The 25,600-nt window shown below is 51.6% G+C and overlaps 1 protein-coding gene across 8 annotated transcripts in view; it reads left to right on the forward strand.

The window, feature by feature from the left end:
* Window positions 1-14,621: 14,621 nt before the first annotated feature.
* The window catches only part of SUN1 (Sad1 and UNC84 domain containing 1), a 55,174-nt gene continuing 44,195 nt past the window's right edge, over window positions 14,622-25,600 (forward strand). For 7 of the 8 annotated variants that reach the window (XM_059155015.1, XM_059155018.1, XM_059155020.1 and 4 more), the window contains exon 1: window positions 14,622-14,752. The gene's annotated coding sequence lies outside the window, so the exon portion shown is untranslated. The remainder of the gene's footprint in view (window positions 14,753-25,600) is intronic. The other variant, XM_059155023.1, reaches the window with a different exon arrangement.

Here is a 25,600-nt window from a genome sequence, read left to right on the forward strand (position 1 = left end):
GGGAGACTCCTGTCCTGCAAGACTGTGATCTCTACTAGTTAACCATTTATTCTTCCTGTAGGGCAGCCAGGAGTGCCTGAGGAATGTCACACATGTCACAAGGGCGGGGAGGTGGTAGGGAGGTGCATGTAGGGTGCCAGCTTCTGCTTTGTACTCCTTAGCTAGCCTTTTGCTCCCTCATCACCCTCACTCCTGTCGTTTCTCACCTGTTTTCTTCTCTTCTTCCTCCTTTTCTTTCTATTGACCTTTTTATTTCAACCCCTTATTATTTTTTTTTTTTTAGATTTTATTTATTTGACAGAGAGAGATTGATCACAAGTACACAAGTAGGCAGAGAGACAGGCGGGGGTGGGGGTGGGGGGGAAGCAGGCCTCCTGCTGAGCAGGGAGCCCGATGCAGGGCTCGATCCCAGGACCATGAGATCATGACCTGAGCAGAGGCTCTAACTTACTGAGTCACCCAGGCGCCCCGACCACTTATTTTTTAGAAGTCTCTATTGGGGCACCTGGGTGGCTGAAAGGGCTAAGTGTCTGCCTTCTGCTCAGATCACAAGCCCAGGATCCCCTGTGTTGGGTTCCCTGCTTCTCTTCCTCCCTCTGCCCCTCCCCCTACTTCTCTTTCTCTCAAATAGATAAAATCGTTTTTAGAAAAGTCTAGTTTTCTTTAAGTGAACTTTATTGATACTGGATTTATGTACAATGAAGTGGTCGCATTTTAAGTGTACATTTTGATCAGTTCTTGTGCAGTTTTGTTGTTCTCACCACAGTCAAAACACAGTTGTCCTGGGCCCCTTCCCAGGCACACCCCAACCGATACCCACACGGGGAGAGGCAGCCAGAGAAGCAGGCGTCCCTAGCATTCACTTTTTTTTTTTTTTTTTTTTTAAGATTTTATTTATTTATTTGACAGGCTCTGGGCAACCACTGATGGGATTTGCAGATTGGAGCAGTGTTTTCTGGACCACGGTGGTGGTCCAGAGTGTGTTTGGGATCCTGGTTCTTGCATCTGGCAGCAGGAGCTTACATTTTGATTGCTGAATGGATTCCACTGTGTGCACATAACACAACAGTTAACACTGTTTGTCGGTTGACTGGTGTTTGTGCTTTGCCAGTTCATGTTTGAATGATGCTTCTGTAAACAGAAGTGCATAGGTCTTTGTGTGGACATGTTTCGCTCTTGCTTGGGCGGCTCCCTAGGAGTGGCCCAGCTAGACGGTGTGGTGTGTATTTAAGTACATACTAAATGGCTGATGTGCTTTCCAAAGGAGTTGTATCATCTGACATTCCCTGGAGAAACGTAGGAGTTGCATGTGCTCTGAGTCTTTGCGGGCACTGGGTGTGGTCAGCACGTTCTGAGATGTGCCAGGTAGCTTGGCGCCCCTCACAGGCCTCCCACCTCAGGAGAAAAGTTGGCAGGAGCTTCATGTCCAAGAGCTCACTGGGCATTGGGGTCTTTTTGTGAGGTATGGAAAGGAGGGAGCCACTGGAGACTTCACCAGATGCCAGACTGAGGAAGGGCACTGGAGACCTTACCAGATGGCAGATTGAGGAGGGAGTTACTTGGGAAGACCAGATCCGCTCAGAAAGGCTCCTAAGCACTTTTGGAGACAAAATCTGTGACCTCCTGAGCCGGTGCTGTGTGGCAGACCTGGGGAAGGAGCAGCTGTTCCAGCCCAGGGCTTCGGTTAATCCCCTCGGTGCTGGCCTCTCCCCCAGACCCAACCCAGGCTGAGCCTCTGAGACCACAGGGGGCATAAGCCCCCCTCTGCCCAACCCCAGCCCCCAGTGCCTATGCTGAAATGAAGCCTCCTCTGCCCACTGCCCACCGCTCTGCCTGTGCTTCCTCTTCCCCAGAAATGTTTAAAGTCTCTCCCCAACTGCTGCCTCCGTCCTCCTACGTCACTAGTCTCTGCCAGTCATCTCCCTGAGGCCTCAGGTGAGAGGGAGGAGGTTGCCTGTGGTAGGATTTCTGCCTGCCGGTACGACATCCACACAACTGGCTCTGTAGAGAAAGCCAGTTATGAAACAGCACATACACCAGCCCCCCCCCCTTTTTAAGATTTCATTTATATATTTGAGAGAGCACAAGCAGGGGGAGAGGCAGAGAGAGAAGCAGGTGTCCCTAACACTCATTTTTTTTTTTAAGATTTTATTTATTTATTTGACAGAAATCACAAGTAGGCAGATGCAGGCAGAGAGACAGGGGGAAGCAGGCTCCCCGCTGAACAGAAAGCCCAATGCAGGACTCAGTCCTAGGACCCTAAGGTCATGACCTGAGCCGAAGGCAGAGGCCTAACCCACTGAGCCACCCATGTGCCCCCCTAACATTCACTTTTATAAAAATATGTAGTACGTACAGAGAAAAGTGACAGAATAGGCGTTGAAATGTTTGAAAAAGTTACTTCTTGGTGGTGGGGATTAAAGGAGTCTGTACATCTTTTTAACTTTAAGAAAAACTTTCACATGCAGGTCACCTGGGTGTCTCAGTGGTTAAGCATCTGCTTTTGGCTCAGGTCATGATCCTGGGGTCCTGGGATCGAGTCCTGCATTGAGCTCTCTGCTCAGCGGCAGCCTGCTCCCCCCCACCCCCAGCGGTGTACTTGTGTTCTCTGTCTGTCCAATAAATAAAATCTTTAAAAAAAAAATGTAAGTGGGCATTTTAGCTGTGGGGGAACCAAAATGATAAATTTACATATGCGAAGAGCCTGATTAATCAATGGCGGGCCTGGTCTACCAGAGTGAGCAAATTCCCACAAGTCCTCATAAGTTGTCATCCTATGGACTGACACCAGGAATCCGGGTCTCAGCGGCTTGACAGAACAGCGCTGTAAGTCAGCCTGAGCTGTGCGCTTGACCACATTCCGCGTTTCCCGCTGCGTAAAAGAAGAGAGGGATGTCCGCAGTTCAGAGAAAGGGTGCTGGAAGAGGAAACGAGGAGTGAGATTGCTCAGAGCGTCCTGGGACAGAAGGAAGCGGGTTGTGACCTGCTTAATTAGTCTTACTGTGGTGGTGTTCTCCCTTTAAGAGTCTTGCATTATAAAGGATCAAAGTATGGACAGACACCAGAGCTTGGATGAATCTCCAGGGAACTGTGATGAGTTTAAAAAGCCAACCTCAAAAGCTTACATCCTGTGTGATTCCACTTATATAATATTTCTTTCAAGTAAACTATGCCCAACGCAGGGCTTGAGCAACCTGTGACCTGGAGACCAAGAGTCAGCACACTTTGCGCACTGAGCCAGGTGGCAGATTGAGATAACATTTTTGAAATGATGGAATTGTAGAAAAGCAGGGCAGATTTGTGGTTTCCAGGGTTTAAGCCCCAGGGGAGTGGGACCGGAGGATGCGGGGGGGATGGGGTGGTTATAGAAGGCCGCAGGGAAGACCCCCGTGAGGCCGAAACTGCCCAGAGAGACTTCCAGTGGGGAGAACCCGCGCAACTACATGTTATAGGCCCAGCCTGCAGTGCAATCCGGGAGGTCTGCATAAGGCGGGTGGATTGAATCCATGTCAATCTCCTGTGACAGTGCACCCTTGCTTTGCAAAATGCTACTATCAGGGATGGAAGGGGTGTTTCATTTCTTAGAACTGCATGCCAGTCTACAGTTACCTCAGAAGTTTCAGTGAAGCAGAAAGTTGTCTGTGTGTGTCTTCAGGATACATAATAACATAGTCTCCAAAATTAAAATGTCCAGTAAAGGAATTTTTTTAAGTGTAAAATCATGTGTTGTGGTGGCAGACAGAAAGAAACATTACACAATTTCTTCATGATTTCTTCTATTCATTATTATTAATTGCACTGTTAACTAGTCCTGTGGTGTTTTTGTTTAAAGAATAGTATTAATGTAACAGAAAAGTAAGTACTACAAAATAATGCATGGTTTCAAAAAACACCTTTCTTCATTGTTTGTATGAAGTGATAGCATACGTGTGGTAGTTCTTTTCTATGATAGCGCTGTGTTTTGGGGTGAGGTCTGGTATGTCTTCATCCTAGGCTGGCATTCTAAACCCTCGGTCCCTTAATGCTATCCCAGGTTCTCAGGCGCCTCGGCAGCGACAGCCCAGAGGGCACTGGTGGCGAGGACTTGGGGGTTATCTCTGCAAGAAGGGGTCGCACTACACTTCTATTGAAGCAGAAGTGACTGGGAGCGGGGAAAGGTGCTCATTTGGGCCTTCACTGAACTCCTGGGCCAGGCTTGGGGGAGTTGGGGCTGCAGGGCTGGAGGCAGCCCACTAAAAGACACAGTCCGGAGAGATAGGTGCCTGGGGTTTCCTAAGGACGTCCGCCACCAAAACCCACAGAAGCCCCAGACCCAGCATCGTCAAATTAAAGTGAGCTATGGCCCCTCTCCAGTGGAAATCACCTTCATGGATCCCCACCTCCATCCCAGGGTGTTTAAACTATTTTAATTGTAAACTTCCTTAAATCCATGCAAATGGGAAACTAAACATAAAGACCTTGCGCTCTTGGCTGTCACGCAGCTGTGAATCCAGCTGTGTGCACAAACAGAAATTACCAGGAATGATGCGCATACTGTGCCCGAGTGGGCAGTACTGCCGTGGCTGAGCCCGCCCCTGTGTCACAACCTGAGTGCGGTTGGAGCAGGCTGGCTCTCCCCACTCCTCCCCTGCTTGAATCCCTGAGTGGGAAATGACATCTGATAAAGGGTTAGTATCCAAAGTGTATAAAGAACTGATACAACTCCACACCCAAAAAGCAAACAATCCAATAAAAAAAAAAAGGACGGAAGAGGTAAACCAACATTTCTCCAAAGAGGATAACCGAAGGGCCAGCAGCCACATGGGAAGACTCTGGACATCACTCATCATCAGGGACATGCGAGTCAAAACCACCAGGAGGTACCACCTTGCACATGTCACAGCTGCAAAATTCAACAACAGAAGGAACAACGGGTATCAGCGAGGGTGCGGAGGAAGGGGAGCCGGGTGCGCAGAAGGGGAGCTGGGTGCGCAGCTGGTGGGACTGCAAGCCGGGGCAGCCAGCCTGGAAACAGCGTGCAGCTTCCTCAGAAAGTTCAAAGCAGAGCTACCTCACGACCCCACAGTTGTACTACTGGGTATTTACCAAGAAACCCCACAAAAATACTAACTCAAAGGGAGATACACACCCTTATGTTTACAGCAGCATTATCTACAGGAGCCAAGTTATGGAAGCAGCCCAGGCGTCCACTGATATGAATGTGTAAAGAAGGTGTGGTATGTGTGTGCATGTATGTGTGTGAAAATGACTCCACCATAAAAAAGAATGAGATCTTGCCATTTTCAATGACGTGGATGGAGCCAGAGAGCATAATGCTAGGCAAAGTCAGTCACTCTGAGAAAGACAAACACTGTATGATTTCACTCCTACATGGAATCTAAGAAACAAAGAAAAAAAGAGACAAACCAAGAAAGAGACTCTTAATTTATTTAATTGAGAGAGAGAGAGAGAGTGAGTGAGAGAGCACAGGTGGTAAGAGGGGCAGGAGGAGAGGGAGAAGCAGGCTCCCTCAGCAGGGAACCCAACTCAGAGCTCCATCCCAGGACCCTGGGACCATGACCTGAGTCGAAGGCAGATGCTTCACCGACGGAGCCACCCAGACACCCAGGAACCGACTGTCAGCCACGGGGTACAGACCCACTAATGGTCAGCAGAAGGGAGGTGGGGGGAGGGGGAAGCAGGGGTGGGGACTCAGGGTGCACCTGTCTTGATAAGCGGGGTGGCAGGGGCTGATGTATGGAAGGGATGACTCCCTCTGTTGGGCCCCAAGACTAATATACCTCTGTGTGTGTACTAACCAGCACTTGAATTTTAGAAGTGGAACAACATACTCCGCTAATAGCTTGCTGTCTGGCGTCCCTCCCCTGGGAGAGCCTGGGGCACGGGGAGCCCCCAGCCTGAGCACTGTTGCCTGGCTCTGTGCTTCGCAGGAGGAGGTCATTTTCTCTGCGCACAACGTTTCTAGGGAACAGAAGCCACCCAAAATCTCTCTTGCCTTTGACGCAGTGACCTCACTTGCAGAAATTTCTTGAAGGAACTAGTCCAGCCAGAGCAAAGGTGGGTGCTCAGGTGGTTTCCGTTCATGGTGGGACATCTCCAGCCAGGAGCAAATGTCACTGGGGGATTTGCGCTGACCATGATGGGGGCTCTCACGAGAAAAGGTACAGGACAGCTCCATTTTTGTTTAAAGAAGGAAGTATGTCATGTCTAAAACATGAAAGGCTGTTCTTTTTTGTGGGTTGCTGCTGTGATTTTTAAAATTTTATATTTATTTTATTTTTTTAAAGGTTGTATTTATTTGACAGAGATCACAAGTAGGCAGAGAGGCAGGCAGAGAGAGAGGGAGGAAGCAGGCTCTCTGCTGAGCAGAGAGCCCGATGTGGGGGCTTGATCCCAGGACCCTGAGATCATGACCTGAGCAGAAGGCAGATGCTTAACCCACTGAGCCACCCAGGTGCCCCGTTGCTATGATATTTTAAAGTAATATTAGGTCTCCCCCCCCCCCCCGCCACCACAACACAGCTTATCTGTGAAGTGGAAAAAACAATAAAAACTGAGCAAGAGGGGCACCTGGGTGGCTCAGTGGGTTAAAGTCTCTGCCTTCAGCTCAGGTCTGATCCCAGGGTCCTGGGATCAAGTCCCGCATTGGGCTCTCTGCTCAATGGGGAGCCTGCTTCCTCCTCTCTCTCTGCCTGCCTCTCTGCCTGCTTGTGATCTCTGTCTGTCAAATAAATAAACAAAATATTAAAAAAATAATAATAAAAAACTGAGCAAGAGCAGCTCCCCGCCATGGGTGGCCTCCCCGCCGGGTCAGAGGGCAGCCTCCCTTCCCTCCCCGCTGGCTCCCAGGTCCCCGCATGCAGGTTGCCCTTTCTCCACCAAGGAGCTGGAGTCCCTGAGCAGGTGGTTTCACACCCAGCAGGAGAATTGAATTCCTGAGTTCCATGGCCCCGGGGAGGTGGCTTCCCAGACGGCCCGCAGAGTTGTGCTGAAACACACGTGCTGTACAATGTACCGCATTCACCATGTTGCCGTGGGTCGTTTGGGCTGTGGAGCCTGTTCACACTGTCCCCACCGCCCACCGTGTCCAGGGCTCTTGCATCCTGGCAAGACAAACTCTGTCCCCCGGCCAGCCCCACTGCCCACTGTCTGTGAGTCTGACAGCTCCAGGCCTTCTCAGACAGGGATGCGACACGCTGTCTGTCATCTGGTGCCTGGTTTATCTCACGGGGCCACATGACCTCCAGACTCGTCCCTGCGGTAGTGGGCTCAGAGTCTCCTTGCTTCTGTGTGGCTGAGGGACAGCCCACCATGTGGACGGGCCACCTCAAGTTTATCCATCAGCTGACAATGGACACGTGGGCCGCCTCCTGCGCGTGTTGGGGGGGGACAGTGTTTCTGGAGGTCCTTCTTTGGGTTCTCTTGGTCACCCCCTACCGTGGAGTTGCCCAGTCGCTCAGGGGTGCCAGCCTGTTTTATGCCAACTGCACCACCCTACACGCTCATAAAATGGTTAATTTTGTGTTGGGTGAACTTCACCTCAATCAAAAGAAAATGTTAGAAGTGGGCGGGGTGTTGCTCAAGAGACCAGGATCTGGACAGGGGCTTCTCCCCTGAGTGACCTGAGAGCCAGGGGAGGCTGTGAATGGAGCAGTCATGGGGTGGAGAAAGGTTGATGGTGAAGAGTGGGCATAGGCTCCCGTGATCCTCTGAGCTAAGGCTGGTGGCGGCTCAGGTCAGGGGCATCTGTCTGAATGGCAGGGAGGACCCGAGGGCAGGTGGGGTACAGGTGGGAGGACACCTGCCTCCAGAATTCCCAGGTTCCCGCCTAGAGGCATGAATCTTGGCTTCGTCAGCTTAGGACGTGTTGAAAGGAATGGCGTTGGATAGAAATAGGAAGTCCTAGGATGAGCCCCAAACTCCTCAGCATGCGGGGGTCAGAGGGATGAGGAAGGAGCCAGACAGCCAGGGGATGTGTGTGGAGGACGGGCCCAACCCAGATGCGGCTGCCCCCAGCCACCGGCTTGCGGGAACCAGAGATGCAGGGGGAATAAAACAGAAGCCCGTGTGGAGAGCGAGGGCCTCTAGGTATGGATCTTTGAATTCCAGAGTTAGGGACGACAGCCACTGCTGTCCGTCTGGGTGCTTCCAGGAATCCCTATGTCTGTCATGCATGGGATGCCATGGCGGACCCTGGGAGCCACGGAGGGTGGCCTTCAAGGGATGCCCTCGCCTGAGCCCCGGGCCCCAGGAGGAGCCTGAGGTGGGCAAGACAGGAACCAGCACCAGGAGACGTGAGATTGTTTCCCCTGAGATGCTGCTCCTGGTAGTTTTCCTTCCTGGCTTCTCCACCAGCTCTACCCTCTATCTCACGTTGGCCCCATCGTCTAGATGCACAAAGCTCGGGCTTGGGTTTCTGACCCCGTCTTTCTTACTCCTCTGCCAGGAGTCAGGTTCTGTTTACAGCTGAAAGCCAGAACCTGCTGCTAGACAGGAGGTATGTGCGGCACGGAGAAGAAAGGGTCCTTCCCTCTGGGAGCTTAGCAAAACAGGCATCCACAGACCGTAGCGCCTGCCTCACCTGTCCACACTAGCCAGGCTGCTGGTGCAACTTCTGCCTTGGTTTCCCTGGTTGTCGGACCATCCTGCCCAGCAGCAGCGGGGAGACAGAGAGTCTCAGGGACAGGCAGTTTGGCCCAGGCTCCAAGTAGGCTGATTGATGCACAGGCGGAGAAGCAGCCCCTGGCTATGCTCTCCTGCCCGCCTGTCCGCATCCCTCCTTGCACCTGCTCCTTGTGCTCCTCTTCTCTGGATGGAGGCCTTGCAGGCTGTGCCAGTACCCCAGCGGGAGAGGCCCAGCACCCCCAGGGGCCAGGTCCTGGTGCCAGGTCCCTCTCCAGGGAGAAACCCAGGCAGTGGGCTCTGGTGCAGAGCATAGGGAGTAGGCCCCAACCCGAGCCATGCCTCTGAAAGACCTTGTCTTCACGCCCGTGACATGTGACAGTTGTGAGTGTCCCTTGGGCTGGTCTGCAGGAGTGCAAGGTGGTGCATTGGGCCCGCAGATGCTGGGGTTTTGGAGCTGTGTGGCCCACCTCCCTGCAAGCCCACAGTGGGGGTCCTGAGCCCTCTGCCTGCCCCCAGACTCCAGTGGGCTTTGGCCTCAGACTGTCTCTGCTCCAGAGCCCACCCTGAGTTCCATGGCATAGCTGTAGGCAGCACTCCCACCATCACCCTCTGTGACCATGGACATCACTTACTGCTTGCTTCCAAAGGGCCAGGAGCTGCCAACATGTTACTGCCATTCTCTGGAGGCCCTGCAGGCAGACGCAATCAGTCCTGTTGATAGGGGAGGCCACTGGGGCCCAGGGAGGCCAAGGGCTTGGGTCAGTGCCCCACAGCTCCAGCTGGCTGAGCCAGGGTAGGGGTGGGGTCAGAGCTGCTGGCCCCCAGCCCACACTCCTCCCACTTACCCCTCAGGAGAACATAACAACTTAGAAGCTTCCATCCTCAATACTTGTCATTATTTTATTCCATACTCCTGGGTTAAGGCATTGCAAAGTGGCATCTCTTTGCCATTTATTTAAGTGACGTGAAGTTATGTTGAGAAGTTATTTTTAGTTCTAAACCATGGGAAAGTAGCGGAGAAAGTTTGATTAGGTTGCCTCTGCCTTGACTGAAATCCAGTGTGTTTTTCTTCGTTAATTCTTTGGAATGTATGTAGTCATAAGTGAATTATAGTTGTATTAATTCACACGATATACAAACGTATGGAACCCACTTCATTTATTCCTATGATATATAAATGTGCTGTTTGTAATCATAATCTATAGTAACTTTTTAAAAAGATTTTATTTATTGATTGATTGATTGATTTGATACAGAGGGGCAGAGGGAAAGGGAAAAGCAGGCTCCCCGCTGAGCATGGGGCCCAATGTGGGGCTCGATCCCAGGACTCTGAGATCACGAACCGAAGGCAGGTGCTTAACTGAATGAGCCACCCAGGCACTTCTATATTTAGTAACATTTTAATAAATGCTTTACAAATATTATAAAATAAGAATTCTTTATGGAACATAACCACATTAAATCAAACGTTTACTTTTTTTAAAGATTTCATTTATTTATTTGACAAGAGAGAGATCACAGCTAGGCAGAGAGGCAGGCAGAGAGAGAGGAGGAAGGAGGCTTCTCGCTGAGCAGAGAGCCTGATGCAGGGTTCGATCCCAGGACCCTGGGATCATGACCTGAGCCTAATGCAGAGGCTTAACCCACTAAGCCACCCAGGTACCCTTCAAACATTTAGTATAAAGATAACTTGGGTCTATCTAAAATTGGTATGTGTTGTCTCTGTGCTGAGAAGCCCTACTGCTGGGCAGAAGACACCCCCACAGGTGGTGTTCATAGTGGTGAGACCCAGGAAGGGCTTACCACCCATTGGCGAGAACAGGTCTGATTTACTCTGTTCTTCTTGTGGAGGGGGTATATCCAGTACAGGGAATGGAGCAGAGCCCTTGGTATCCAGGCCTAGCGTGGGGGGAGGGAGGCACACTGAGCAGCACAGCCATGCCCTGGTGCTCCGCGCACCTGACCCCCGCAGCAGGGCATGCACCCTTACAGGAACCGGCTTGTGGGTGGGAGGCCAAGCTGCCTCGAGTCTGTCCATCAGCCTCCCTGTTGAGGGAAGACGTTGAGGGCTGCAAAGGGGACCAGCAAGCCTTAGGTCTATGTATCATCTATTGATATCTATCCATCTTATCTTTGCCTATTTATTTGACTTCCATCTATCCCATCCAGGGTGGAAGGGGGAGGGAATTCAGCCCTCCTCCATGGCCCGCTGTTATCCTGATCCCTCCTGGTTTCACGCAGTTACTCTCTGGATCATTCCCTACTCCTCTGCTGCCCTCTTCCCCAAAGGTCTTACGGTTGGTGTCGCTCTTCCTTGCCGTGAGTGTCCTTATTACCCACACAGCCCTGCTCGGTGAGTCTTCACTCACCTGAATGGTGTTATGCAGAATAGTGGGGTGAGTGTATGTGTCAGTCCGGGTTCTCCAGAGAGACGGTGGAAGACACGGCACGTGGGGCAGGTGTGTACATGTGAAAGAGAGAGATATGCATATATGAAACTGGTTCACGGGGTTATGGAGGCTGGAACACGCAGCAGCGGAGACCCAAGAGGGCTGCTGGTGTAAGCTCCAGCCTGTCTGAATCTAAAGGCAGGAGAAGAGCTGGACGGGCCACCGGGAGCCCAGATATTCATGCAAAGATTATTCTGGACTGTCTGCGAGGGAGTTTCCGGGTGAGGTAAACATCTGATTCCATAGATGGACTCAGGCAGATGGCTCTCCCGGGAGTGGGTGGGGCTCACCCAGTCCACTGTGTGCCTGGAGAGAACACACGGTGGAGCAAAAAAGGGATGCTCTTGGCCAGCTGAAGAATACAGTGAACCAGCATGCTGTCTGCCCAGCGGGCCTGGGACACCCTGCCTGGGGGGTCCCTATTTGCCCAGGGCAGAGTGTCGGGACCAGCACCTTGGAGGGAAGGCCCTGCTCAAGTTCCCTTCCCAGGGGCCTGGGGGCGGGTGTGCAGTTCATGGACACCAGGATCCCCAAGTCCACCTGCCCACCAGCACTTGGCATCCTTCCCTCTCTGCTACTGACTGGATGGAGGTGGGGCGAGGAGGAATTATTCTATTTGCATTTCTCTGATCCCAAATGAGCTCCAGCATCTCTTCTTGATTTTTGAAAATTTTTAAGGTTTTTAAGGTATAATTTTTAAGGTTATTTTTTCTCTGCACCTAACGTGGGTTTCAGACTCACAAGCCTGAGATGCACAGTTGCACTGACTGAGCCTGCCAAGTGCCCCATCAAGCATCTCTTCTATTCCTGTCATGCATTTAGGTTTCTTCCCAGTGCATTGCCTGTTCACACCCTTTGCCTGCTTCTCTGCTGTGTTCCTGTCTTCCTCTCGATGATCTCCAGGAGCTCCTTGGACGCTCTAAGCAGTAGCTCCTTGTCTGTTTTAAATGTGGCAAATATCTTCTGACTGGTCACCAGCTGCTGACTTGTCATGGTGTCTTTTATGGAACAGACTTTTTTTTAAAGATTATATTTATTTGAGAGAGAGAGACAGACAGACAGACAGCATGAGCGGGAGGGGCAGAGGGAGAGGGAGAGAATCTCAAGCAGAGCCTGACGTGGGGCTCAGTCCCAGGACCCTGAGATCACGACCTGAGCTGAAAACAAGAGTTGGACGCTTAACCGACTATACCCCCTGGGCGCCCCCAGACACCCTTCATTTTAACGTAATTCATCCGCGTTCTGCCGTTGATGTACTTCTGAGGTTTTAAGAAATCCTTCCCTGCTGCAGGGAAACAAATTCTCCTTGACATCTCCTCTAGACACTAGAGTGTTTCTTTTCATTTGGCTTTCCAGTTATCAAGCAGCTGGTTTTATTTCTTTAAGAATGAAACTTCAAAAAGGGACATGACAAGATAGTCCCAGTTAATTTGGGATAGTGGAATCAAGGTGGATGTCACAGTACTTTCTTATAGTTTAACACTTAGAAACTTTGAAAACTTCTAAAACTGTTGAGTTCATTGTACAAAATACAGTAACACCAAGTAGGACTAGAAGAGCAATGCCCCTACTTGGAGTTGCTGGCATCATTTTTCCAAGCTGTGTGTGTATGTGTGTGTGTGTGAGAGAGTGTGAGTGTGAACACATGAAATCCCACAGCATATACTGTTTTCAGTTAATGGCTTGTCATTTCCTGAGTGCATTTCTTGGTCTACATTTATGTGACACTATAAAGTGCTTTCTTTCTTTTAAAGATTTTTGCTTATTTATTTGAGAGAGAGAAGCAGAGCAGGGGTGGGGAGGAGCAGACAAGGAAGGAGAGAGACCAGCAGACTCCATGCTCAGTGGAACCCATGACTGGAGCCGAAACCGAGTCTACGTCCAAAGCAATTGATCCACCCAGGTGCCTGTTTCATTTTGAAGAGCTAGCCTTGTTCTTGGACGTGTCTCCTTTATGATTTAAGTCTGTGATGTCACCTTCAAGTCACGTTTCCTTATTGCAACTTCACACCGACTAGACGTCACTTGAAGAATTTCTTCCTTTTCTCTGGAAGCCAGTGTCCACACAAATGTGGCTTCCTTGACCAGTGAATGAAGGCCTCTAAATCTTCAACCCCCACCTCAGGGTGCTGGCATCTGCTTTTCTGTCTGCCCCGAATGCTGCTGGTTTGCTCCCTTATGTCTCCTGTGTCCCCACCTGCCTGCCACATTCATAATTTGCAGGCCTCCCACACCTTAGCCCTGCCTCTGCTTGTTTTCCTCCAGGCTTGCACAGAAACACAGAACTCCTCCCATCGGAATGTGGGGACAGAGAATGTGATTTTCTACGTGCTTCAAAAATGCACCTGCTATAGGAGGCATCCAGTGAACATGGGGTCCTGCCGTGCAACCCCAGTGAGGAGAGTGCGCCCACGGAGCTGTCCGGGAGTGAACATGCTGGGTTTGAAATAAAGGGATCAGATGGCCCAGGGGAGCAGAGAAGGCCCACAGCCAGAGGGAGGGGGGCAGAGTGAGGGAGCCGGGCAAGCAAGGACCCCCCTCGCCCCTGACCCTGACGGAGCCCACAGAGAAGTGTCCCCTCTCGGGCCTCCTCGTGAGGCCGGACTAGGTGCTCTCTCGAGTGCTCCTCCCTAGGCCGGGAGGCCTCGCGTCGCGATGGCAGCGGAGGGACTCTTGCACACAGCTCCCCCATGCAAACGGGTTCCAGCCTGCTGCCGTCAGTAGGAACTAGTTGAGCCCAGACGAAGCCAACGCAAACCCCGCACAGGCGGGGGCGGGAGCCAGGTAGGCGTGCAGGGGTCCCCCGTCCCTGGTGCGGCCTTTCTCCCAGGTGGCAGCTCCAGGACACAGCGGGCCGCAGGTTTCCTCCCCGCACTGCGCGTGTGCGTGAGGAGTCCTACCCTGCTCTCCAGCGCTTCTCCGTCCTAGAGCATCCCTCGTGCTCCCGGAGTCCTCCGCAGGGCAACGTGCCAAACCCCTCCCCCACCTGCGAGGCCATCTGGTCGGCCCCGTGGCGCGCGCGTCCGGGACCCACCGCAGCCCGCGCCCCCCGCCCCAGCAGTCCCCACCCCTAACACCCACCCCGGGGAAAGGGCGTCCGAGCTCCTCCGAGAGAGCGAGGTCGCAGCGTGCGGTTGCGAGCGGACCGGCGCAGACTCGCGGGGACCCCCGGCCGCCGGAGCCTCAGTCTCCACCCGGGTCCCGGGCAAGGGCGGACCGCGGGCGGGGCGCCACCCTCGCATCAGCCCCCCAACTGCAACTCAGGGCGGGAGGCGCGGACCCCGCGGGGCGGAGACAATGGCTCCGCCTCCGTGCGGCCCCTCCCGCGGCGGCCGCGGTCCCGCCTCTGCCGTACGGCCGCCGCAGCGTACGTCGCCCCCTCCCGCCGTACGGTCCGGCGCGCCGCCTCGCGGCCCCGCCCACTTCTCCTCTTGAGCGGTCGGCCTCAGCTCGCGATTGGCCAGGCTCCTAGATAGGCCGCCTTCTTACTGGCCAAGGGGCTTCAGGTGGCGCGCTCCAGACTGGTGGAAGTCTGCGTTGCTCCCGCCCGCCTCCAGTCGCGGCCCGCGATTGGCTGGCGCCCGCAAGGTCTCTTCTCGAGATCGGGTCTGGGTAGCGCGGATCAGGCCTGGGGCGGCAGCGGGGGCGCAATCGGTGGTGGCTGTGGCGCGAGGCAGGTGAGTTCCTGGGGAGGGGAGGGGAAATGTGGGAGGGGTGAGGGGGCCGGAGCGAGGTCGGCGGGGGGAACAGGAATGGGGCTAGGGCGTCTCTCACAGCGGGCGGGAGCTGCGGGCCGGGGGCGGCGGGCACGGACTGTGCCACGGGCCCCGCCTGTGCAGCCAACGGCCGCCGCCGCCGCCTCGGCCTTGCGCGTCCCCGCACCTGGCCCGAGTCTGCGGCAGGCGGGTCCCGGGGGCGTCTCCTCCGCCCGACGTCAGCGGGGTGCCGGCGGGGCTGTGGGGACGCTTGCGCACCCGGGGACTTATGTCGTCGCCGCCCGCCCCTACCCGGGCGCCCCGGGTGCCTACACCCAGGAGCCCCCGCCTCCCCCGACGCCGACACCCGGGAGTCCCCGCCATCCCCGACCCCCGGGAGCTCCGCTTACCCCGATTCGACTCCCGGGAGCCCCCGCCTCCCCCGACCCCCGCCTCCGACACAGGGGAGCCCCCGCCGACCCCGACTCCCGCCATCCCCGACCCCCGCCATCCCCGACCCTGACACCCGGGAGCCCCCGACACCCCCGACCCCGACCCCCGGGAGCCCCCGCCTCCCCAACCGCGGCACCCGGGAGTCCCCGCTTCCCCCACTCACCCAACACACGGGAGCACCCGACCCCCACCACCCCCACAACCTGGCACCCCAGCCTTCCGCACACCTGGGTGCCCCTGACCCCTGTCACCCCCAACACCCCGCGCCCCCAACACACGGGAGACCCCCACCCCCGTCATCTGGGCTCCCCTGACCCCCCACCAGGGTCCCCGGCTTGGCCTCGGGGTGCTTGACCTCGCTGGAGCGCGGGGTGGGGCGCTCGCCCCCTTGACCTGCTCTGCAGCTCTCCTACAGGTCCCAGAGTTTCTGCACCTGGTGCGCTGGTCCTGGTTGGGCCCTCACCCTCCGCCCGCCGGAGTGAGCAGGTGTGGAGTGCTTGCCAGCCCCGGGGTGGGGCGGGGCCCGGGGCCTGCCTTCCCTGTGGGGACCTATTCGTGCCCACAGGAACACTCCGGTGTGCGGGGCTTGCCTTCCCAGGGTGCGGGCGGCCCGCTGCCCCAGTACGTGCTGCTCGGTCTCAACCCCCGGTGCGCGCACTGTTTTCACTCCCAGGGTCTGCAGTGCTTGGAAACTTGGGTTTTGGTTTATTCGCCTCCGTTTCATGGGACATTGTGTAGTTTTTCTAAGTCTGGAAGCTCAGGAGGGTTAGTTCTGGGGCATTTTCTTGCACTGTTTTCTTGGACACTTTTCTTGTTTTACTTTTGCTTTCTGTGTGTTTTGGAAATGCTTTTACTTGGGACTTAGCCCTTTTGGTCCCTGTTTGTACTTTTTAAATATAAAATCTTTATCTCTCCCATTTTCCATTTTTGTCTTTTCATTTCACTTTGTAGATTTCCTCAGTTTTTTTTTTTTTTCTTTTATTTAGCATTTTATTTTGGTCATCGTATTTTAAATTTCCCAGAGCTTTTTTGGAGGTTCCTTTTTTCCTCTAAAATTCAGCCATGTTTCTTTCTTTCTTTCTTTTTTTTAAAATTTTTGTTTATTTATTTATTTATTTGACATACAGAGATCACAAGTAGGCAGAGAGGTAGGCAGAGAGTGAGAGGGAAGCAGGCTCCCCATTGAGCAGCTCCCCACTGAGGGATGGGAGGGGGGGCTTGATCCCAGGACCCTGGGATCATGACCTGAGCTGAAGGCAGAGGCTTTAACCCACTGAGCCACCCAGGCGCCCCTCAGCCATGTTTCTTAATTCGTAGACACGGTAGTGGCTCATTCTCTTCTTCCGTGACCTCAGTTTTTGCTTGCTTTGGCCTGTGTTCTGTGACATGTTGGGTGATCCTAGTTGAGCACATTGGAGAGCAGGACCCTGCCCGCTCCTGTGGTAGTTCTGGGCTGATAGGGAGGGGCATTACCTTTATCCTTTATTGGGCATTTTATCCTCTCAAGGGCTTTCCAGTCTCCTGCCTAGTTTTCCAAGTTGGGTAGAAGAGTGTGGTTGTGGCCTTCAAAAGTGAGTAAGGAAGTGCTGTTCCTCTCCCTTTCTAGGAGGACATCCTGGGGCTTCAGGATTCCCCTTATCCTCTGCTATAGAGACCCCTTGGTGTTTGTTTTTTTGTTTCTTTAAGATTTTATTTATTCCTTTGAGAGATAAACCGGAGAGAGAAGCAGACTCCCTGCTGAGCAGGGAGCCCCACGTGGATCTCTGTCTAGGACCTGGGGATCTGGGACTTGAGCTGAAGGCAGATGTTTCACTGGCTGAGCCCCCCAGCTAACCACTGCTGTTGTGTGACTGGTGCAATACACAACATAAAATTTGCCCCTTTGATGGGTCAGGAGGAGCCAGCCCTCATCACGGTCTAGTTCCAGAATGGTCTGTTTCGCCCGTTAGTGGAAACCCCATACCCGTCAGCAGGCACTTCCCCGTTGCTGCCAGCCTCTGGCCCCACTAACCTCCTGTCTGTCTATGAGTTTTCCTGCTCTGGGTTGTTTTATAGACGTGGATTCCTACAGTATGTGGCCTTCCGTGTCTGGCTTCTTTTACTTAGCATAATGTTTTCAAGGTTTATTCATGTTGTAACGTATCAGAGCTGCATTTCTTTTTTTGGCTGAAGAATACTGCATGAATATACCACAGTTTTTTTTAATCCGTTTATTGGTTAGTGGACATTTGAGTCATTTCTACTTTTTGCCTATTAATGAGTAGTGCTGCTATGACCATTTGTGTACAGGTTTTTGTTGGAGTACATGTTTTCCCGTTTTTTGGGTATGTATCTAGGAGTGGGGTTGCTGGATCATATGGTAGTTCTAATTTAATGTGTAGAGGAACTGCCCGACTGTTTTCCGCAGTGGCTGCATCACTTTACAGTCCCACCCGCTGCATACAAGGTTCTAGTTTCTCTATATGCTCTCTTGCATTCACTATCTTCTTTGCTTTGTTTTGGCTTTCTTTTCTTTTCTCATTAAGATTTTATTTATTTATTCAAGAGCTGGTGGGATTGGCAGATGGAAAGGGAGCTAACAGACTCCCTGCTGAACAGGAAGCCTGAATTTGGGGCTAGATCCCAGGGCCTGGAGATCACGACCCAAGCTGAAGGCAGATGCTTAACCAACTGAGTCCCACCCAGGCCCCCCTCCATATGAATTTAAAGATTAACTTTATCGTGTTTGCAAAGAAGGCCATTGGAACTTTCATAGAGGTTGCATTGAATCTGGAGATCTCTTAGTAATCTTCTACTGCCATGTTTCAAAATATTAAGTCTTCTGGTCTATGAACAAGGGAAGTCTTTCCATGTATTTTTCTTTAATTTCTTTCAGCAGTGTTTTGTAATTTTCAGTGTACGAGCCTTGTTCTTTCTCGGTTAAATTTACTCTTTAAGTTTGTTTTTCTTTGGGATGCTGTGGTAAGAGGAATTGTTTAATTTCATTTCCAGATTGTTCATGGCTATTTTATAGAAATACAACTGATTTTGGGGTGTTGATCTTGTAACTTGCATCTCTGCTGAATTTGTTAGCTTTTATAGTTTTTTTTTTGTTTGTGAATCCTTTATTTCTATATATGAGATATGTCATCTGTGAGTAGAGATAGCTTTACTGCTTCCTTTCCAATTGGAGCCTAATGGCTCCCGCTGGAACTCCAGTGCCATGTTGAATAGCAGTGCTGGAAGTAGGCATTCTTGTTTTGTTCTTGATCTTAGGGGGAAGCTGTGCGTCCTTTCCCACAGAGGATGATGTGAGCTGTGGGTGTCAGTGAATGCCCTTTATTGGCTTGGGGAAGTTACCTTCTACTCCTACTTGGTTGAATATTTTATAATGAAAGGGTGTTGGATTTTGCCAAGTGCTTTTCTGCATTGATTGAGGTGTGATCATGGGTTTTGCCTAACTGCGTTTAAATGGACTTTCAGTGTTCAATTCCTGCTGTATTTCGGTTCCAGTCTCCACCCTCCCGTCCAGATGGAGTCAGGTGCCACTATTGTAACCTTTCGGGGGTTCCATGATGACAGTTGGACCATTTCTCAGTGCTTCTCTTTGCAAGCTTGTGACTCAGCTTTTTCTGGCTTAGGTGTGTTTTCGTTAATTTGCATTCTACCTTCCAGGTTTCTTGCTGTTGTCTTTTCTTGGTTTTGTTTTGATCTGTGGCTGTGTGCCTTTAGGAAACAATCTCATTTTAGGAGGCGTATCAGAAGAGAGTGGGAGCTACCATCTTTGTTCATTGTACCATTTTCAACTGGAAATTACTGGGTGACCTATTTTCAGGGAACACTGGCGTTTGATGGAGTGTCTGCTCATAGCCATTGGTTCCTGGTTCTGAATTTATGATGATCGGATGATCTCCAGATTCTGAAAGTAGAGCCAATTTGAATTTGCTCACAATTACAAACGCCAGGCAACAGTTTTTGGTAGAAGAGACATGGGAGGGAACCATCTTTTAGCCCTGCATCTCCTGCTCCCACCTGAATATTTTGAGGTGAGGCAAGAGTGCGGGGAGTCATGGCACCTATGAGACCCACTGAGATGCAGGGGTGGTCGGCCTGAGCACCTGGTGGAAGGTTATGCTCACATGTAGGCTCCAGGGCACATGGGAACCAGACAGTGGTGGTGTCCCAGCAGGAGTGCTGTGGGAGCCAAGCTGCAGCCCCATCTTGTTCACTGGGGTAACCGTGTTCCTCCTTTCTTGCTCCCTCTATTCCCAGATTTGGAACTCATGGCTGTTTTGGCTTGCTGACCCTTCTTGATTTCGGGTAGAGGAGACTGAACCTAGGATGTGCTTTTGAAACCGTTTGCTTGCACTGGGTCAAAATGAGCAGGATTGGCAGATGGGAATACAGAACATGGCCCTGCTGCTTATGCTGTGTTTTGTTGGTTCTATTTCGTTAAGTGACTTGGGTCATTTGTTAGGCAGTTCTGCAGTTTGAATCACATCTGTAACTAACCATGCTTGTTATCTGTCGATGAAAGGGTGACCATTTAATCACAGGTGCACTCAGCGAGTGGTCCTGGGTTGCACGTTTTAGTTTAGGAGATAAGAGCTGTGCAAGGCACACTTCTTGATCTTTGTGCATAATAGGAGTGCAGGTCCTTGATGCATATGGAGAGCGGTGAAGCATAGGTGAGTGGCTCCCGATGGGGAAGGAGCCACTTCCCCTGGGGACGCGTGTAGCTTGAAAACAAAGGTGTGCTTTGCCTGGTTGGTTTGTTTTCCAGTCGTTGGCAGTATTATTGGATGATGTGAGCTACATCTAGAATATGGAAAACAGATCAACTTGATGAGTTCTTCACTTGCTACCTATGCTGCAGAGCTTTTCAGGACCAGAAGACACCGATTTTGAGCCTACTGCTTCATGTTTGTGGGGACAGCACGAGAAGGGTTATTGAGAACTCGTGTGGATTAAGCGTTTGCAGTTCAAATAAGAGCCTGTGATTGCTGTTTCTAATTCGCATTCCCAGTTATAGGAGGAATAAGACACAGCTGTTCTGATCTGATGAGCACAAGTGAGAAGCACTTTGAGTCTGTTAGGAGATAGAATAAGGGGGCCCAGGTGTGCACGACCCTTCCTGCTTATCTCACGTTTGTATCGCTCTCGGCACGGTTTTGCCAGGTGTGGTCACATGAGCAGCAGAGGCTGGATTTTCGGGTGATAGGCAAAGCGAGGAACCCACATAGCAGTGAGTTCTCCCCGCTCTGCAGGCGCCTACACGGTGTTGATCTGTTGAAGTGATGTTCGGGGGCCGCGCCCAGAGTGCAAGGTCTCCTCAGAGAGGAAGACTTGTTAGTAAGTGGTGATTACAGTCTCCGTGGAGTGATGAGTGCTGGAGGGAGCACTAAAGCGAGCGTCTGACTTGGATGCGGGGTGGGGGCTCCAGGAGCGCTCCCTGCACGTGGACTCTCAGCTGAATTCTGAGGCTGAGCAGAAGATAGCCAGGAGCAAGTGGGGTGGAAAGAGACCGAGGGATGAGGGTGGGGAATCAGGATGGCCTCCCAGCCAAGGAGGGAGCAGAGGAACTGTGTACCTGGGGTCAGAAGAAGAGGGTTGTCTGGGTCCAGGGCCTCAGTGAAGCTGCCCTGTGGATTGCTGGGAGATGGAGAGGATAAGTGGGACGTCTGGATGGAGGGTTTGGTGCAGGCCGCCTCTTGGGCCCTGTCTGTGGGTGCTAGGGAGCCACGGTGGGATGCGAAGGCGGTGAGGTGGTCCCTCTGATTGTAGACAGCCCCTCCTGGCAGTATTCTAGCTAGAGGGGGCAAGGCTGGAGGGCAGGAGCTAGTCAGTGCTTGCTGGAAGCTGGCAGGAGATGGAGCAGCAGGGGGAGCCGGAAGGCAGAGGGGGTGACCCCCTGGGAGGGGAGGGCCAGACTGATGGGTGCTGTGGATGATCCCAGCAGACGTGCTCAGCGTGCACTCCTGATGCTTACCTCGCTGTACGCGAAGGACTCAGGGACGGATGAGGGACCCAGATGAGCAGTAGAATCCATAGCAGACTGTTGGCATGTTGCTGGGTTGGAGGGAGCCTTTCTGAGCCAGCCAGAGAGGTGGGAACCTCTGGCAGTGCAGCCCGAGTCACTAGAGACTGCTTCCGTGACAGGCAGGGGTGTCCCAGACACGGATGAGATGCGTACGGTCAGCCTCCCGTCAGACAGTAAGAAAAAGGCAGCACCCCCTCTCTTCTTCCCACGTCGAAGTCGTCACACTGTCCGGCCCTACAAGGGCCAGGAGGGGCCCCGTCAGCCGTGGGAGAGGCCCCCAGACTCACTGTGCAGTGCTACTGTGGGATGGCCCTCCGCAGGGACAGCATCTCGCCATGGAAATGGCGTCGTGGGCAGCCCCTGTGACTGCCGCTTGTGAGGAGATGGAGTGCGTTCCGGGTTGAAGCAGACACTATGCAACCCTGTGGTCATGCTTTCTGGACTCTCAGAACGAAGACCTTTATGTTCACATGGACAGAATAAATAATTTGACTTTGGGCTTCTGCTGAAATACTAGGATAATACCACTATCAGGCAGTGGGTTTTTTATTAAAAAGATCTGGGGCACTTTTGATCAGGAGAGGTAAGCATGTGATAACTGTTTTCTGTTAGGAGTAATTATCTTTCCTAAAACTCAGAGCTGTTCTCTTATGTAAACAAGCCCATCGGCCTACCTCTCCTGCTGTTGACTCATCATTTCCCAAAAAAGGAAAGAAACACCCGGCCTTGGCTGGACACTGTTTTTCAGCACAGACTTGCTGCTAATAACTGACTTTGAGTATTTTTATTCTGTGCCAGGCAGCACCGAGCAGGTTGGGTACTCCCTGGCTGACCCTCCAGTAACACTCTGGGCTTGGGCGCTGTGGAGACTCCTGTCGACGGCGCCCGGAGGTGTGAGGACCTTGTCCTTCCCTTCTGTTCCGGGTTCTCCTAGCTGGGCGACAGAGCCCGAATGGAACCCGTGGGTCTGCCTGCCCATACCTCTTCACGGATGGAGAACAAAGAAACTGTTTGCAGAAGATAATAGTTACTGGATTAGTTGTTGAAATTATAAGGCTAATACCTGCTCTTTTAAAAAAATGTTGAACAGTACAGGAGGGGTAAGTGAGGAGTAGAAGTCTCAGTCTGTATAATTTACCACGAAATTTAGTGGTGTTTTCCTTGAAGTTTAAAAACATATTCGTGTATGTGTGTGTATACATAAAACATGGAGCGTTCTGTGAAGCTTTCAAGTATTTTTGTTTTAGTCATTTGTGTCCAATTCACTGTTTTACTCAGTTCATTTTTAGGGTCCTCACTTAGTGTAAATCACAGCTTTTTGTAAACATTGTTTTACTGCTTAAGATAAAAACAGATGAACACCAGTTTTCTATTTTTTATGGTAGAAGTAATTACATTGAGCATGACATTTGGAAAACACTCATTTCTAACCCAAATTATTATCTTTTTTATGGTCTTACTTAGACCAAATTAAGATTTTTTTGGTTATGTAGACAAAGATAACTGATGTCTTTGTTAGTCTCTACAGTATTTAGGTTTAACAGGATTCCTGTTGAGTGGGACAGTTACATTAAGATGTGGTTCTAGGGTGGTGGGCACCGAGGGGGGGCACGTGGCAGGATGAGCCCTCGTGTCGTCCGCAGCAGATGAGTTGTAGCTAATGCTACGCCCTGTGTGGACCACCTTGACCTTATATACAGTCTTGAAAGGAAAAAAAATTAGTTCTAAGTTTTAAAGGGCCACCTTGGCATTTTACTTTGAAAAGTAACCCTCTTTGCAGAGGAGGACAAAGGAAACAGCCAGGGCAGCCGCCCTCTGGGTGATAAGGATCGGCCCCGGGTGATAGAATGTCGCTTCTGCTGCGGGTGCACTCGGCCCTGGGACCTCTCTGGAAGGTCTTTTGAGCACCCACTGCTGGCCGGTCACGCTGAGTCCTGTGGGACCATAGGAACCCCGTGCTAGCCGCGCCCAGTGTCCCAGAGGGACGGCACCGTGGCAGATGGCGTGTCTGGAGCTGTGCCAAGTGCTGGGGGAACGTTCTGGCTATCGCTGTCCCCTTTGATGGCTTCTGTCCCCGAGGACGGGTTATGGGCAAGAGCCACAGGTTCTGACGTTGGCCTCAGGGGGACCCGCAGCAGGTCCTCTGTGAGGATTTCGGATCATGAGGTGGCACTGGCCTCTTCTGCCTGGGCTCATTCTGTTTTAGCCACTTTGTCAGTGTCCAAATCAGCTGAAAGTTTGATTTGTCACCTACCCATCTCTGTAAACCCAGTGCTTTGTGCACTGTTCAATAAAATAAAACTGTCGGGGTGCCTGGGGCATCAGTCGGTGATGCATCTGCCTTTGGCTCAGGTCAGGATCCCAGGGTCCTGGGATTGAGCCCCACATTGACTCCCTGCTCGGCGGGGAGCCTGCTTCGCCCTCTCCCACTCCCCCTGCTTGGTTTCCCTCTCTCACTGTGTCTCTCTCGGTCAAATAAACAGATAATGTCACTAAAAAATAAAAAAATGTATTGTTGACTAGGGAATGCTACTTGGGGCCTCCAGGGGTAAAAAGGAGGTTCCTTTTTCCAGTGTTTCTTAAGAACAGATAGCATTTCCTAAGAAAATATTGTGTGCTAATATTATTTCAGAGATGTTAGTTTTTTCTGTGTCTTTGGCTTTGCCATTTCCTCAAAGCTCTGTTTTTTTTTTTTTTTTTTTAAAAGATTATTTATTTATTTATTTATTTGACAGAGAGAGAGAGAGAGATCACAAGTAGGCAGAGAGGCAGGCAGAGAGAGAGAGAGGAGGAAGCAGGCTCCCTGCTGAGCAGAGAGCCCGATGTGGGGCTCGATGCGGGACTCGATCCCAGGACCCTGAGATCATGACCTGAGCCGAAGGCAGCAGCTTTACCCACTGAGCCACCCAGTCAAAGCTCTGTTTTTAACCCTTGTGTGACACTTGTAAGTTTTGAGATTTTTCAGGCACATTTTCTAGATTGTTAACTAGATTAGTACAGACATTCTAAATAGAAAAAATTCAAATTGTATGTGCCCACAGCACTAAAATTCATTCTTGGTTAAAATATTCAAGAACCAAACAGCTTTATATTTTTGTCTCTACCGTATGATGACAGTGTAGCAGTATGTACTCAAGGGGCATTGAAGGAGAAACCTCGCTGGGGTGCCTGGCTGGCTCTGTGGGTTAAGCCTCTGACTCTTTTTTTTTTTTTTTTAAAGATTTATTTATTTATTTATTTGACACAGAGAGATTACAAGTAGGCAGAGAGGCAGGCAGAGAGAGAGAGGAGGAAGCAGGCTCCCTGCCGAGCAGAGAGCCCGATGCGGGACTCGATCCCAGGACCCTGAGATCATGACCTGAGCCGAAGGCAGCGGCCTAACCCACTGAGCCACCCAGGCGCCCAGCCTCTGACTCTTGATCTCAGGGTCGCCAGCTTGAGCCCCTCATTGGGGAACCTACTTTAAAAAAAGAATCTTAACTCTGATTTTATAACTTTCTGTAAACTTTTAAAATTTTTACTTTTTTTAAAGGTTTTATTTTTTTCATTTGCCAGAGAGAGAGAGAGTACAAGCAGGGAGAGCAGCCGGCAGAGTGAGATTCTCAGCTAAGCAGGGAGCCGGATGTGGGACTCGATCCCAGGACCCCGGGTTTATGACCTGAGCTGAAGGCAGATGTGCCACCGACTGAGCCACCAAGTGTCCCTAACCATTTTTTTTTTAAAGATTATTATTTATTTGACAGAGATCAGAAGTAGGCAGAGAAGCAGGCAGAGAGAGAGAGGAGGAAGCAGGCTCCCTGCTGAGCAGAGAGCCCGATGTGGGGCTCGATCCCAGGACCCTGGGATCATGATCTGAGCTGAAGGCAGAGGCTTTAACCCACTGAACCTCGCAGGCGCCCCGCTAAACGTTTTTTTATTTATTTTTTTTTTTTTATTTTTTTTTTTTTTAAATCTTTTTTTTTTTTTTAAAGATTTTATTTATTTATCAGAGAGAGAGAAGGGGAGAGAGCGAGAACAGGCAGACAGAATGGCAGGCAGAGGCAGAGGGAGAAGCAGGCTCCCCGCTGAGCAAGGAGCCCGATGTGGGACTCGATCCCAGGACGCTGGGATCATGACCTGAGCCGAAGGCAGCTGCTTAACCAACTGAGCCACCCAGGCGTCCCCTAAACGTTTTTTTAAATTCTGATTTTAGAACCCTACTAAGAATTGCATATTTGTAAAGGTTCTTAAGTCCTCAGGTTTGTAACTGAAGTTCAGCCTGAACAGAGGCCCTCTACTCCTCCTGTGCTTGCCAGCCTGCATGTTCTCTTAGCTGCAGGTAGATCGAGGTACAAGGAGACACTGAGTGATCTTTTCTA

Source organism: Mustela lutreola, chromosome 17 (assembly GCF_030435805.1).
Source record: "Mustela lutreola isolate mMusLut2 chromosome 17, mMusLut2.pri, whole genome shotgun sequence".
Taxonomy (NCBI): domain Eukaryota; kingdom Metazoa; phylum Chordata; class Mammalia; order Carnivora; family Mustelidae; genus Mustela; species Mustela lutreola.